Raw genomic sequence first — 13,534 nt, forward strand, 5'->3', positions numbered from 1 at the left:
ATTTTTTTAAAGGAAAAAAAGCCATGTGGATAGTTGAGATCTTCTATGAAGAAAGAAAGGAAAACAGAGGGGCACCTGGGTGGCTCAGTCAGTTAAGCATCCGTCTTCAGCTCAGGTCATGATCTCAGGGCCGTGGAATGGAGCCCCTCATCAGGGTCCTTGCTCAGTGGGGAGCCTGCTTCACCCTCTCCCTCTGCCTGCCACTCCCCCTGCTTGTCCTCTCTCTGTCAAAGAAATAAAGTCTTGAAAGGAAGGAAGGAAGGGAGGAAGGAAGGAAAGGGAAGGGAAGGAAAGAAGGGGGCCTAGATCCAAGACCTAAGGAAGATCAATGTTTAGAATTTTGGTAAAGGAGGAAGGACCAAAAAATGCAAGAAGCAGGAAAGGTCAGAGGTTAAAGCAGAAAACCAGGAATGAGTGGTGCTAAGATTCCATCCATGGAAGCAATGGTGTGTGAGTCTTGTGAAACCATTGGGAGCTTGATGTTGGCCACAGTTCGGGTATTGATTTACACTATGGAGAAAGGAAAATGTTACAAACTAGTCCCACCCCTCCCCCCGCCACCAGCTAACCAGCACACTACTGCATGAAGTCAGGAGAAGGAAAGTTTTAAGAAGAGGGGAAAGCATTTAACAGCATGAAATGCTACTGAGAGGCCAAATAAGAAAGGGACAGAAAAATATCTATCCTTTGTAGGGTGATCAACAAAAGAGCCATTGAATAGAGAGGGAGAGGTGGGCGTGGAAGCCTGACCCGGAGAACGAGTGAGCAGAAGGTGAAGAGGGAAGACCCTGAGCAGAAGGTGAAGAGGGAAGACCTGTGCAGAGTACAGCTCTTCCGGTAAGTTTGGCTCTGCAGGGAAGCGTTAAATCAATAGGTTGCTGGCTTGAGATCAAAGGAGGAGAATGCATGTGTTTTTGGATGAGTAATATTAAAATCGGTATGTCCAATAATAAGATTATCCAGGAGAAAGAGAGAATGTGGAAGACATGGGGGAAATGGCTAGGGTGTTGTCCTTGGGAGAGCGTCCAGAGCGCAAGCAGAGGGGCTCTCGTTTGGCAGAAAGAACATTTCTTCCATTAGAGGAGGAAGTTAATGAATCTCCAAGCAGCATCTGTGATAGGGCAGTGCCCAGATACACAAGGCCCTGCCATTTCCCTGCCTGTGCAAAGTTATTACCAAAACCTTGATATTGTTCTTAAGACAGTGTGTACACATGTGCCTTTCTCTGAGACCTGTCACCAATTAGTCAATAAATTTCAAGGCATCTTTAATCTCTCAAAGGAAGCTGGACTATATACCTAGAAACCCAGGACACCAGCCATAGAAAGAAGGAAACCTGCTGAAGAATGTAAATATTCTAGGCAAATGAGTTTAAAAAAAAAAAAACGGTTTAGAGATAATTATGTGTCAGGATTTTACTGTCTGCCACTTCTAGATTATACTTGACTTCAAAAAAGTGCTAATGTTTGATTAATGCTTTCTTGCTTTAGTAGCTCAATAAAAGCACAGCTTCTAGTGAGCGTGTGGCACATTAAATTGAAGCATAAAAGAAAGAGTCTAAAAGTGCTCAAAATGAGAAGGAAAAAGGCCTTTAGGAGATGAGAGTAATGATTACCTTAATTGTTTCAAAAGGGAGAGGACTGATCTTCCCCTTAGAGGGAGGTTTCATCCCGTGTGGCAAATCTCCGCCATCTTCCAACTAGGTTGGGGCTACGGAGACCAATACTTTTGATGAGTCACACTTGATTGGGGTCCTTGCTACACTAACTGGGTGTTCACAGAGTAGTGGAGTGAAAAGAATGAGGCCTTTGGTTACAATGCCTATGACGAACAGTAAATATCAATTATTACTATTGTTATTCATTTCTGAAAATTCTGCCGCTGCTCTGTTATGTCCTAAATGTGTGAGTGTGACTTGTGACTCACATTCACAACCTGTTACCACTCGTGGATTGTCCAGTGGTTAGTAACTGTGACTGTTCCGTGAAGGATGAGTTCCTATTTGCAACTCTGCCAGAATATAAGATATTTCCAATCAGGGTGCCTGGGTGTCTCAGTTGGTTAAGCATCTGCCTTCAGCTCAGGTCATGATCCCAGGGTCCTGGGATCCCGCCCCACATCAGGCCGCCTGCTCTCAGGGAGCCTGCTTCTCCATCTCCTCCCTGCTCATGCTCTCTCTCGCTATCTCTGTCTCTCTCTCCAATAAATAAATAAAATCTTAAAAAAAAAAAGAAAGAAATTTCCATTCAGATGAAGACCCCTGTCTTTGAACACTGTACCCAATTGGCAGCCTCTTCTATTTCAGGTGGTGGTTCGATGCATCTTAAGAGTTTCCAACTAATGTTTGGGACTTGGCCACCTTGCTCTCAATAGCAATATACTGTTAAGGAGGATTTCTCTCACCCTCTTTGGGAGGATGTCTTAAACAAGCTCCTTGGAAGTAAAACCTGCGATGGGGATTCTTGTATGAGCAATTTATTAACAGAATAATAGAGTTCTCTCAGGAAAAACCTGTAAGGGAGGGAGGAGAGCAGAACACGGGAAGGAAAATCACTAGCAAGGATGTGGTTTCAGCAGAAGTCTCACCTCAGCCCGATCTAGCGGGGAACTCTGGAAAATGAATTGCACCAGTTTGTTCTGCCTTGAGGTGAGTTGGGGAGGTTTTCATACCACCCCCAACAGTCAGTCGTTGGCTACAGGCCACCCTCCCAGGGAGGGGTGTCATAACCTCCCTGGCTTCTCTGTCCCTAATGAAGGGGACAGCAGGGAGATGCTATTAGCAGCCAATACCCACTGCAAATGTGGATGGGATGTTGTGGGGAGGGAGCTCCAGCCTAGAAAAACAGGGTCTGGGTGGGACATCAGTAGCATCTGCCTCAGAAGACAAGTGGCAGTGGCGATTCTGATGCTAGACCATGAGCCAGGGGCAGACCCAGAAAGGGATTTGAACTTCTGTAAGCCATGCCATGTGGACCGATGCTGCCAGTTCTTGAATGCTCAGTAATTGAACTTCTCAGTGATGAAAATAGAGCTGCCAAGTGGTACCAACTTAGAGAACTAGAATTAGAGATGTTCAGCCCACAAGCTCAGTTTCTGTTCCCCTATTTATCTGTTGCTAAATATTTTTAGGGTACTCCAGGTAGAAAATAACACATCAAAGGCGCAATTCTGATTCTAGAAATGCTTACATTTTATGCTGTTTAATGCTATTAGGAATTGTCCATATAAGATGATAAGGATGACATCATTATGATATGAGTCTAGCTGTCTCCTTTAGAAGTTAGGTCTCACAGGGCAAAGCTGTGGCTCGGATGAGTAATATGAAAAAAGTCACAGGGCAATTTGCTGGGAACATGGTGTTATATTGTTGGGAGAAAAATAAGGACATTGTATGCTCTATGTTGTCAATGACCAAAGGTTACTTCGGTAACCCATTCTCTGGGGTTAGCAGATGAGCTGCAGATAAGCAAATAACACAAATCAATATTTGCTTCTGAAGTGTATTAAGCACAGTGAGACTTCCTGCAAATTCTCATGTCCTTATTCCATCTGCTACTGTAAATGCTTTCTGGAGGAATGGATTTCATGACCTGAAAGGGTGATTATATGCTCCATTATAATGTGTCCTGGTGACGGTCAGTGCTCCTGGCCAGGTCAGACTAGCGCTCTGTAGGGGGCTGGACAACCTGAGTTTGGGAGCAATGGCTGCCTGCAGGTTTGCCGAGAGGTGGAATTTTCTGGCTGGATGCAGTACACTGAGGAAGGAACACAGGCGAGAGTGCTGAGGTGAATTCAGGGTTGAGGAGAGAGTGTGTTGTCTTGCAACTATTAAATACTAAAAAGAATTCTCTCCATAGACAAGATTCAGGGTGGGTCCCAAAGAGAACAAATGGGGAGAAGTGTGATTGAGTGCCTAAAGAAATGATAGAAGTCATCCCATGAGAGCAATTGGAGGGTAATAACTGTGTCACTTGCTTTCCTTGAAACTCCCAAACACTCACCTCTGCACATGAAAGGAACGTAGCTGAGTAAGCTGGAAGCTCCTTAGGGTACTTGACTTTTCCCTTGTCTTCCAGAGTGCCTGATCCTTAGTAAGAGCTTATTACGGATGTGTTTAATTCATTAATATTGTGTTGTCACTGATGTCCTAGAGCCCAATTAGTTTTAACTTATGCAAGCTTCAACACCTGGTATTAACTGGGCACTTGCATGAAAGGATAGCTTTTTGAGAAATGCTATATTTATAAATTACCTCAAGAAGGCTTTAAGTGTCTCAGTTCCCACCCCTTTAGTGAGATGATTTGGTGAGAAAATCTTGTTTCCTGTTTTCCTTACAGCCCCAAATTTCTCAGAATAATTTTTTGTAGGTAACTGTAGCGGCTCCCTGGGTGCTAACCTACTGTTCTTTCCACATCAGAGAAAATAGCTGGTGATAAATGCTGTAGCCCAGCAGTCAGCAGTAAGAATCTCCTGGGGATCTTGTTAAAATACAGACTTCTAAAAACACCCCGGGGATTATCGGTTAGTAGTCTAGGGCGGGGCTCAAACATCCCATTCATAACTAGCACCCAAGTTGTTGTGCTGTGCACGTGCCTCCGTGGGCTGTTGCCACAATAAGATCGTGTCTCTCAAACCACCTGCAGCTCAGGGCAGACAACGGTAAGCATCTACTTGTCGCTCACTCAGGCATCTGCAGGTAAGCTGGAGTACAGTTCATCTGGGCTGGGCTAGGCTCCAAGCTCTTGGTTAGGTCCAGATCTGCTCCACGTGTCTCTCGTCCTCCTGAAAACAGTATCTACCCAAGGCAGGCCCTTCTCGCAGAGAAAAGCAGAAGTGGGAGAAGGCTCGTTCTCCACGCAAGCACATGCCAAACTTCCAGTCACATTTGGTTCACTCATATCCCACCAGCCGAAGGAAGTAATGGAACCAAGGCAAAAGTCAAGGGAGAGGAAATACACTGTTTTCATGGAATCCTGATGGGGGGAGGGAATGTTTGCCAAGCCAAAATTTAATTCATCACAAGGTAGTGTACAAACTTTGTGCTTTGAAAAACACTAAAGTCTCTTGAATTATCCAGGGAAGGTGAATGCAAGGTCAATTTTGAATTTAGTTAGTTACTCAGTAAACACTCAATGAGTGACTACCAAATGCCAGAGAGGCAGATGATTAGTTATTGTTTGTCTGTAAAGAGTCCAGTCCAGAAACAGGTAAGCACATAGCTAATTACCAAGCAATGTGCCAGTTACTATATAACTGAAGTAACAAGGAGCTATTTTTTAAAATCTACAAGAGACCGGAAAAACAAAACGTAATGATCTCTGTGAGCCCTGAATTATAAAGAATCCTTAAGATATGGGAGACACAGAGAGTCAGATTATACGATGAAATCAGTACCAGAGTACTCACTGGAGAAGATTGCTACAAACTATGGGAGTGTCTCCTGGAATGTTCCAGCTCACAGGTTTTAGACATGAGGACAAAGGAGACCTAGGATACCATCAGTTCAGCAAACAGCAAGAGTTGCAGAGATGACGTTCATTGGCCCCGACTGGGATACACACTCACCCGTGAACCATTCCCATGACACTACTCTTCCCAGTATGGACCATCATCCTGCTCCTGAAGGAAGAAGGGGAGGTGGCCAGCCACATGAACAAACAGTGCAGGAGGTGGTTTCTCAAGGGAAGATCAGGGTCCTGGCAAAAGAGAAAACTCCTTGCTGGAATACTATACAGCAGAAACAAAGAGATTTATTTATGTGACCAGGAAATATGTTCAAGACATAGTGTTGGGTAGAGGAAGAAAGTTGCTGAATATTGTATAATAGTATTTATGTGAATAAATTTTCTCTCTCTCTCTCTTTTTTTTAATGGGGGTGAGGTGGAGTGGAGAGAAAATGTTCCTGGATGACAGAATAATAGTAAAAACAAGATTGGTAAGGGGGAAAGAAAGAGATGTGTTTGGGAAACCAGGAATAAGTCATGTTTTTGGTCACACAACACTTTCAGGGTGATAGGAATTTAGTTTGGAAAGGAAGTTGGGCAGTATTTTGAAGAGCCTTACATGTCAGGGTTAGAGACCCACTTCATGCTCCTTCTCAAACTTGGCACTGTGGATGCTCTGAACCAGATGATTCTTTGTTATGAGGTGTTGTCTTGTGCATCTGTTTTGTGCCCCAGCCTAAAAGCATTCTTCTTCTCCTTATCTCCTCTCTTCTGACAACCAGAGATGTCTCCAGACTTTACCATAGTCCCTGGGGAGCAAAGTTATTCCTGGCTGAAAACCACTACTGCAGACAATGGGAATGAGGGAAGGTTTCACCAAGCCTTCATATAATCAAAGATATGCTTTTCCTTACCTTCCACATGTATTCCACCACCAAGTAATCTAAACTCTTTTTTCTAAATATCTCTTGAGTTCTTTCCTTGTATCCCTAGTGCTACTGATTTAGGAAAGGCCTTCATTATTCCCACAGAGATCCCTGCGATAGCTTCTTACCATAAAAAGTATGTATTTCTGTGTGTACATTTGTATATCTAAAAATGCATAGAAATGTTACAGGATACACACTAAAGCCCCCAAAATAGTAAGTGCTCACCTTGGAGAAGAGACTGGGATTTGGAGAGGAGGTATAATAGAAAGAAACTTAGAGTTTTTCTGTATTATTTGAGGCTGGTTGCCTTTCTCCCCTTACTAGAAGGCCCAAGACAACAGGAACTTTGTCCTGCTCACAATTGTCTCTTTAGAGCTTTGAAGAGTGGCTGGTGCATTTTTAGTAGGTGCTTCGTAAATGTTTATGGAATGAATGAGCAAAGAGCACACATGTAGGGATGAGGGTCAGTCAGGAAACTTCGAGTCATTCGGCATGACCAGAGTGTTTAGAACTGCAGGAGCAGCAGAAGATGAGGATGAAGGGTAGGCAAATGTCCACTCACACACAGCGCAAGGGGCTTGCATTCTTCACTGCCTAACGGAGACATCAGCTAGGTAGGAGACGTGACAGGGTCTACAGTTTAGAAAGCCCACTTGTGCATCACTTAAAGGATGGAATGGAGAAAAACAAGATGGAGAAGCAAATAACCGGTCAAATGCCTACTGTCAGAGCCCAGACGCGACATGAGGACTACTGGACGAGGCGAGGGGCAGTAGGGATAAGGAGCAGATGACTGTTTCGAGAGATAGGCTGGCCCTGTTTACCTATGGGTGTTAGGAGGGGTGGGGTGTGTGGCGGAGGGGGTGACTAAGATGACCCCACGTAGCTGGATAGGCGACGTCAGGGATAATGGTGGCGGTCATCTAGAGAGGGAAACGTGGAAGGCAGTTTGTGGGTGCAGGTTATGAGCTCATCCTCAGACGTTGATTTCAAGGGTCCTCTGGCTCATCCAGGGAAAGATGTCCAGCAGAAAACCTGGGATCTGTACTCAGGTCTCACCTTTCTTTTTTTCTGCCCAGGGAGAGGTTTCAATATTTCATTGACATTTTTATTTCATTGACATTTTTAAGAGGAGCCAGTCCTCAGACAACAGAATGTTTAGTGTTTCCTAATTTAACAAAGGAAGTGGGCCCAGCAGAGATGGTTTTGTCCCAGGGCCAGCTTTCTCTAATACACATTATCCTCTTGCTTCATTAGCAAGAAGAACATTCATTATGTAGTTTGTTGGAAGGAAAGAGACTGAAAAATGTACCCATGGAGAGTTAAAAACAGAAGGTACACGGAGAGGTGTTTGGGGACACAGGTTGCCTTCAGTGGAAAGGGATTATCTGGCAGAGAATTGCTGAGGGAGAGACAAAGGAACTCGCAGTCCTCTGGGCAAGGTTCCCATCTGGCCAGAACCTCAGCCCCCAGCTCTGAAACCCAGAACACCTGTTTCGTTCACCTGCCTGTACAGCACTCTCTCTGTTGGAAGGCTCACACCTTGCAGTGGTGACTAATGGCATGATTTGCGCCTAAGGGCCATAAACCTTGATGGCAATGATGTTTTGATTCCCTGGGGAGCTGAGTTACAGCGGGCACTTCAGTGCAGGGAGCAAAGGAGCACAAAAGAGCCTTTCACCCCAGATTCCTTCCCCCCCCCACTCTGAAAAGGCGAAGCCTGGGATGCAGAGAACTCTCCTCTCCCACAACAAAAGCTGAAAGCCTAAACCTACCTTGTGCCTCACCACCGGCTTTCTGGAAAACCTTCCCTTCTTTGTTTCTTTGATTTTCACAGCTATTGGAACTGGATTGTTCAAAGAGGTACCTGACCTTGTTTGTCAGATGAGAAACAGAAAATGCTGACCCCGAATTCTTTGATTTGCTGCGCTGCTAACGTCATCACAGTGCTGCGGAATCTCAGACGCTTCAGCAGCTTGGGGCAGGCTGGGGGTACAGGGTAATGAATGCACGAAGCTCCTTGACAGGAGCCTTCTCTTCCCTCCGCAGGGAGGGAGGCTATTAGCAAGGAGTAAGCACAAAAAGAAGTGAGATGTAGGCAGATGAGGACAAAGGCTAACTTCAGCCCAAGTTGAAATTGACCTGCTGGTAATGTTTCTAGTCAGAATGGTTTTTCTGCTTTGTTGTGTTGTCTGGGTCCTGCCATTAATTTTGTCACAGGAAGGAAGTGAACCCATAAGGGCAGAGGCAGTATTTCATTCATCTCCAGGACTTAGCACAGAATCTGGATTTACAGAGGCAGAGATCGTGGAGAGGGCACCTTTTGCCAATTCAGACGGTAAACAGTGTTTATTTTCAGTTTGCAGAAGAGAAGCATAGGTTTAGAAATGTCGAGACACTGGTTCAAAGCACAAAGCTGGTCAGTAACAGAGTTTCAATTGAGCATCTTTGCAGGTAAGCAACAGAATACAGCTCTGGCATATTTAACCAAAAAGACCTTTTGCTGGAGGGGTAGAGGGATACAGAGAAGATGGGACTCTAGAAACTCAAATCAGAAAAAAGGCGAGGAGTTAGGACAGACACAAAGAGAGTAGGGGTTACTCAACAATCCCACTCAGGAGTCAGTTCACACCAACATTTCCCCCTATCCTTGCCATTACTCTGCTCAAGATGGTCAAAGTCCTAGAAAAAAGCATTGGCTGAGCCTGGCCAAGCTCAGTTGCACATCCCACTTGGAGAGCAAGGTATTTTCTCCAAGACTTAGAGTCCCGTAGAGTCTGCATATAGTGGGAAAATGGTTATTCCCCCAAAGGAAAATGCAGTGTTGTTAGAAAGGGGGAATGGGTGCTGAGTGGCCACAGAATTCAAATGACCACCTCAGGGACCTAGGATTCAAGGTCATGTACATTTGATACCGAAGTTTGCACTCTTTCTTTCACTAGGCTGGCATGGTGTCCGCAGTGGTTTTCAACCAGTGGTTTATTTTGTCTCCCTTGCCCCAGGGGCACTTCGCAATATCTGAAGACATTTTTGGTTATAACAACTGAAAAGAGGTACTGTTGGCATCTAGTGGACAGCGACCCGAGATGCTGATGAAAATCCTGGAAAAGCACAGTACATGCCTCCACAAAAACCAGTTACCCAGGCCAGATTGTCAGTAGTGCCAAGTTTGAGAAACTCTGGTATAAGCAAAGACAGGGAGTTGAGATAGTACACAGTGGGTTTAGGAAATTTGATGGAAGTATGGATTACGTATAGAAAATTGGGGGGGGGGACTCAAAAAAAGAGTTTCAGGCCAGATTTTGTGAGGTCTTGAATGGCAGGCTGAGTTGTCTAGACTACGTTTAATAGGATTGGGTGTTTCTTAGGCCAAAATTATCTCTCAATTGCCTGGGCGTGTAGATCTCTCCATTTATTCTGAAGTTTATCTCCAGAAGACCTTTGGAGCACAAGTTTGAGCGACACAAGACCGTCAATGACAAAGCGCCGTTAGTGCCCCCGTGGTAGGCAAACTCTCAGGGTGTGTCCCAAAGTTTTGCTTCTCTATGCTTCTCATGTCTTTCGGGTCTATGATATCAGAAAAGCCATTGCTTCTTAGAGCCGTGCTCCTGCTAAAGAGATTAACACCACTATCAACGTTGTTTCAAGTATAGTCACTGAATGGTCTTGATTCTTTCCAGAATAACCTGTTTGTAAAGTGAATGTATTTCCCTGATTCACATCTTTCACATCTCTGAAATCAGGATGTACTTGCAATCCATAGTACGTCCTAGTTTAATTGGTAGCACTTTTGTCTTTCTTAGGGGTGTGTAAAATAATGGCACAATCAATGGCACTTTAAATTCAATGAAATATGATATATTTATTTTCCTCTCATTTGTCACTTGTTAAATTTTACTCACACTCATTTAAGAACTGGCTGTTGGCATCGTAGGTAGGTATTAGTGTTGAACTCTGGCAGAATGCTAAGAACTATACAGAATATCATAATGGAACTGGCCTCTCTCTGTCATCATTATTTTATAATTAGAAATACAGCTCTTATGTTGAACAGAAGAGGTTTTGTAACCATGCAACCATCTCCCCAGTGGGAACATCCAGGGCCTGCCCCCAATGAAATGTGTCGTCTGTGTTTCAAAGCTTTTAAAGAGTATGTGAAAGAAACATTCATTCAGGTTGAATTGCCTTGGCATATGCTTTTGGGCTGTCCTTATTTTATACAGACTTCCTTGGTCCATCATTAGATAATTTTATTTGCGCCAAGGAAATGCAGTAAAATTTCCTTCTATGTCCTTTCTCTGTTTCTCATCTTTATCCTCTCACAGGACTTCCTCTGTTCCTTTTTCATCATCATACATCAGTAAGATTAATATGCACTGAAATCCACCCTTCTGCAGTATTACCGGCCTAAGAAACCAAGGCGTTAAGTAAGACTAAAGAAGGAGAACGGGAGATGAATGGTGGTAAAGCTTAAGCAACTGTGAATTTCCAGGAAATATTTATGAGCTGATTTAAATACTAATGAGCTGGTAGTCTGACAGTGGCAGGCGGCGTTGGAGCGCAGGAGCACAGAATCTCAGCTGGGCCGCGGGCTGTCTTCTGTCTACACAAGCTGTACAGTGCAGCGGCCACATTTCAAACCTCCTGCTGTACAGACATTTCAAAATGCTGTGGAGTGAGAAACTGACATATTCCCACTGATTTCAATTTTTTATTTCTACCATAGTACCAACCGATCAATTTGAATCCTGTGTTGAAAAACATATCGAGGGCCGGAATGTAAAAACCACTTCACCCAAACCGGTAATCTAAATGACCACCGTATTGAGAGAGACTCTTTCAATTTCCTTACTGTGTCCCCTTTAAGGAGCCACCAAATAGCCTCTCGTTGCAAGTTCCTATGCGGCAGCATGAACAGGTCTCCAGAGTGTAGTCAGAGGTAATTTATCTCAAAGTGTCTCCTGTCCCCCCCCCCCCGACTGCAGAAAATACTTCAGTTGCCTATGGGTTAGAAAAGATGAAAACACTTGCTATTATAATAACACAAATTTAACTTCCAAAGAGCTTTTTACATGTATTGCCTTGGGCCCGACAAGCTGCTGACTTGATCCAAAATAAACAAGTGGCTTTTGCATTTTCTAAATCGTATTTCAAAGTTCCACATTCAGACTTGCTGTTAGTGCTTACTCAGTAGGGATCTTTCTTCCTCCCTTTCTTTTTTTTCTTTCCTTTTTTTTTTTTTTTTTTTTTTAAAGATTTTTTTTATTTATTCGACAGAGATAGAGACAGCCAGCGAGAGAGGGAACAGAAGGAGGGGAAGTGGGAGAGGAAGAAGCAGGCTCATAGCGGAGGAGCCTGATGTGGGGCTCGATCCCATAACGCCGGGATCACGCCCTGAGCCAAAGGCAAACGCTTAACCGCTGTGCCACCCAGGCGCCCCTCTTTTTTTTCTTTTTAAAGATTTCATTTAGGGGCACCTGGGTGGCTCAGTTGTTAAGCGTCTGCCTTCAGCTCAGGGCATGATCCCAGAGTCCTGGGATCCAGCCCCACATCGGGCTCCTCTGCTGGGAGCCTGCTTCTTCCTCTCCCACTGAAGGAACAACCCAGAGGGATTCTGGAAAACTAGTCATCTTTAGAATGGGGAGCTGTATATCCCCAACGTTAGACAGCAGGGAAGCAGAGAGCTTGGTCACATTATCTAGAAACCTTACCCATATTGTGTTGCCCCAAGGATATGGTGGCTGGCATCTTAGGTGCAAAATAGAAGGTGGCACTGAAAACCTTGGTTATCAAGATAAATACTATTTTTATGTAATACTTTAAAAACTCAAAATTAATGGAAAAAGCCTATAACAAACAACATAGCACAATTTTAAATTGCATTAAATCTAGGAAAGTAAAAATATAAAAAAATCCTGTTTGGGGTATAAGTCAAATGTTTAAACTTAAAATGGTATTGAGAACTTTCATACACATACCTTTCCAGTCTTCTGTATTTTCTCAACTACATGAATCATGAATGTTCTGTCTGGCGCTCTGCTGTGGTAGCCCCGAGGTGTTGAAGATATTAAAGATGTCAATATTTTAAACTGAAGACAATGTTAAGACGTCTCATCAAGGATGCTCTGTTACTCTGTGACTGTGTGCATTTGAGGCGCAACATTTGTGGACCACTGCGTAGGATGCTACAGTTAACAGACAACCCATTGTTGATTACTGAACGACGAAGAAAATTCATTTTCATAAAGTAAGAAGTCCAGAGGAAGAGTGGCTACAAGAGATGGTGAGTTCAACATCTCAATGACACCAACCAGGATCCAGGTTCTTTTCATGGTCCTACTCTGCCAAACCGTGGGCTTCGTCTTTGGCTGGCTCCTCTCACCGGTAGAAAATGGCTGCCTTGGTTCCTGGGGTCCCACACAGACCTGGCGGTGCCTCACAAAAGAGAAGAGGAAATTTTTTCCCCTTTGGTCTCATTTTAAGAGTGAGAAACACTTTCTTAAAATCCTTCCAGCAGACCTGTCCTACATCTCTTTGGCTAGAATGAGTCACATGCCGCCTTTAAAACCATTCCCTGAGAAGGGAAATGGGATGACGACGGACGCTGAGTCAGTTTAACCGAGATTCACCCTAGGTCACGTCAGGGAGGGATAGTTACCCAAGCATAGTTAGGGCTTTGTAGCAAGGAAGATGAGAGAAATAGCTGTCAGCTTGGCAGCCGACAGTGTCTGCTACAAATGCCAATTATGGGTGGCCAGACATTAAGTAGGAAATATATCACTAATCTTTGTGTCAGGCTTATCATTTACCAGTACAGGAAATGACCATGATGTCATGCAAGACAAACTGCAAAATTCTTTAATGAAACAATATAGTTAGAGGCATACCTCCCAGCTGGCAGCAAGAGAAATTCCAAGCAGATCATAGAATTAAGTGTGACAACTTTACTACTATTAAATGAACACATTGGAGAACTCTTACAATCTTGGAGTACGAGAAACCTTTCTAATTATGAGTCAAAATCAAGAAGCCATAAAGAGGGGCGCCTGGGTGGCATAGCGGTTAAGCGTCTGCCTTCGGCTCAGGGCGTGATCCTGGCATTATGGGATTGAGCCCCATATCAGGCTCTTCTGATATGAGCCTGCTTCTTCCTCTCCCACT

General features: G+C 44.1%; 1 long non-coding RNA gene across 1 annotated transcript in view; it reads left to right on the top strand.

Annotated features, from left to right (window-relative positions):
* The first annotated feature begins 693 nt into the window (after positions 1–693).
* The window catches only part of LOC117801546, a 50,919-nt gene continuing 38,078 nt past the window's right edge, over positions 694–13,534 (top strand). The window contains exon 1 of the long non-coding RNA XR_004624182.1: positions 694–837. This is a non-coding gene — a long non-coding RNA (uncharacterized LOC117801546). The remainder of the gene's footprint in view (positions 838–13,534) is intronic.

This window comes from Ailuropoda melanoleuca, chromosome 3, assembly GCF_002007445.2.
Source record: "Ailuropoda melanoleuca isolate Jingjing chromosome 3, ASM200744v2, whole genome shotgun sequence".
Taxonomy (NCBI): Eukaryota; Metazoa; Chordata; class Mammalia; order Carnivora; family Ursidae; genus Ailuropoda; species Ailuropoda melanoleuca.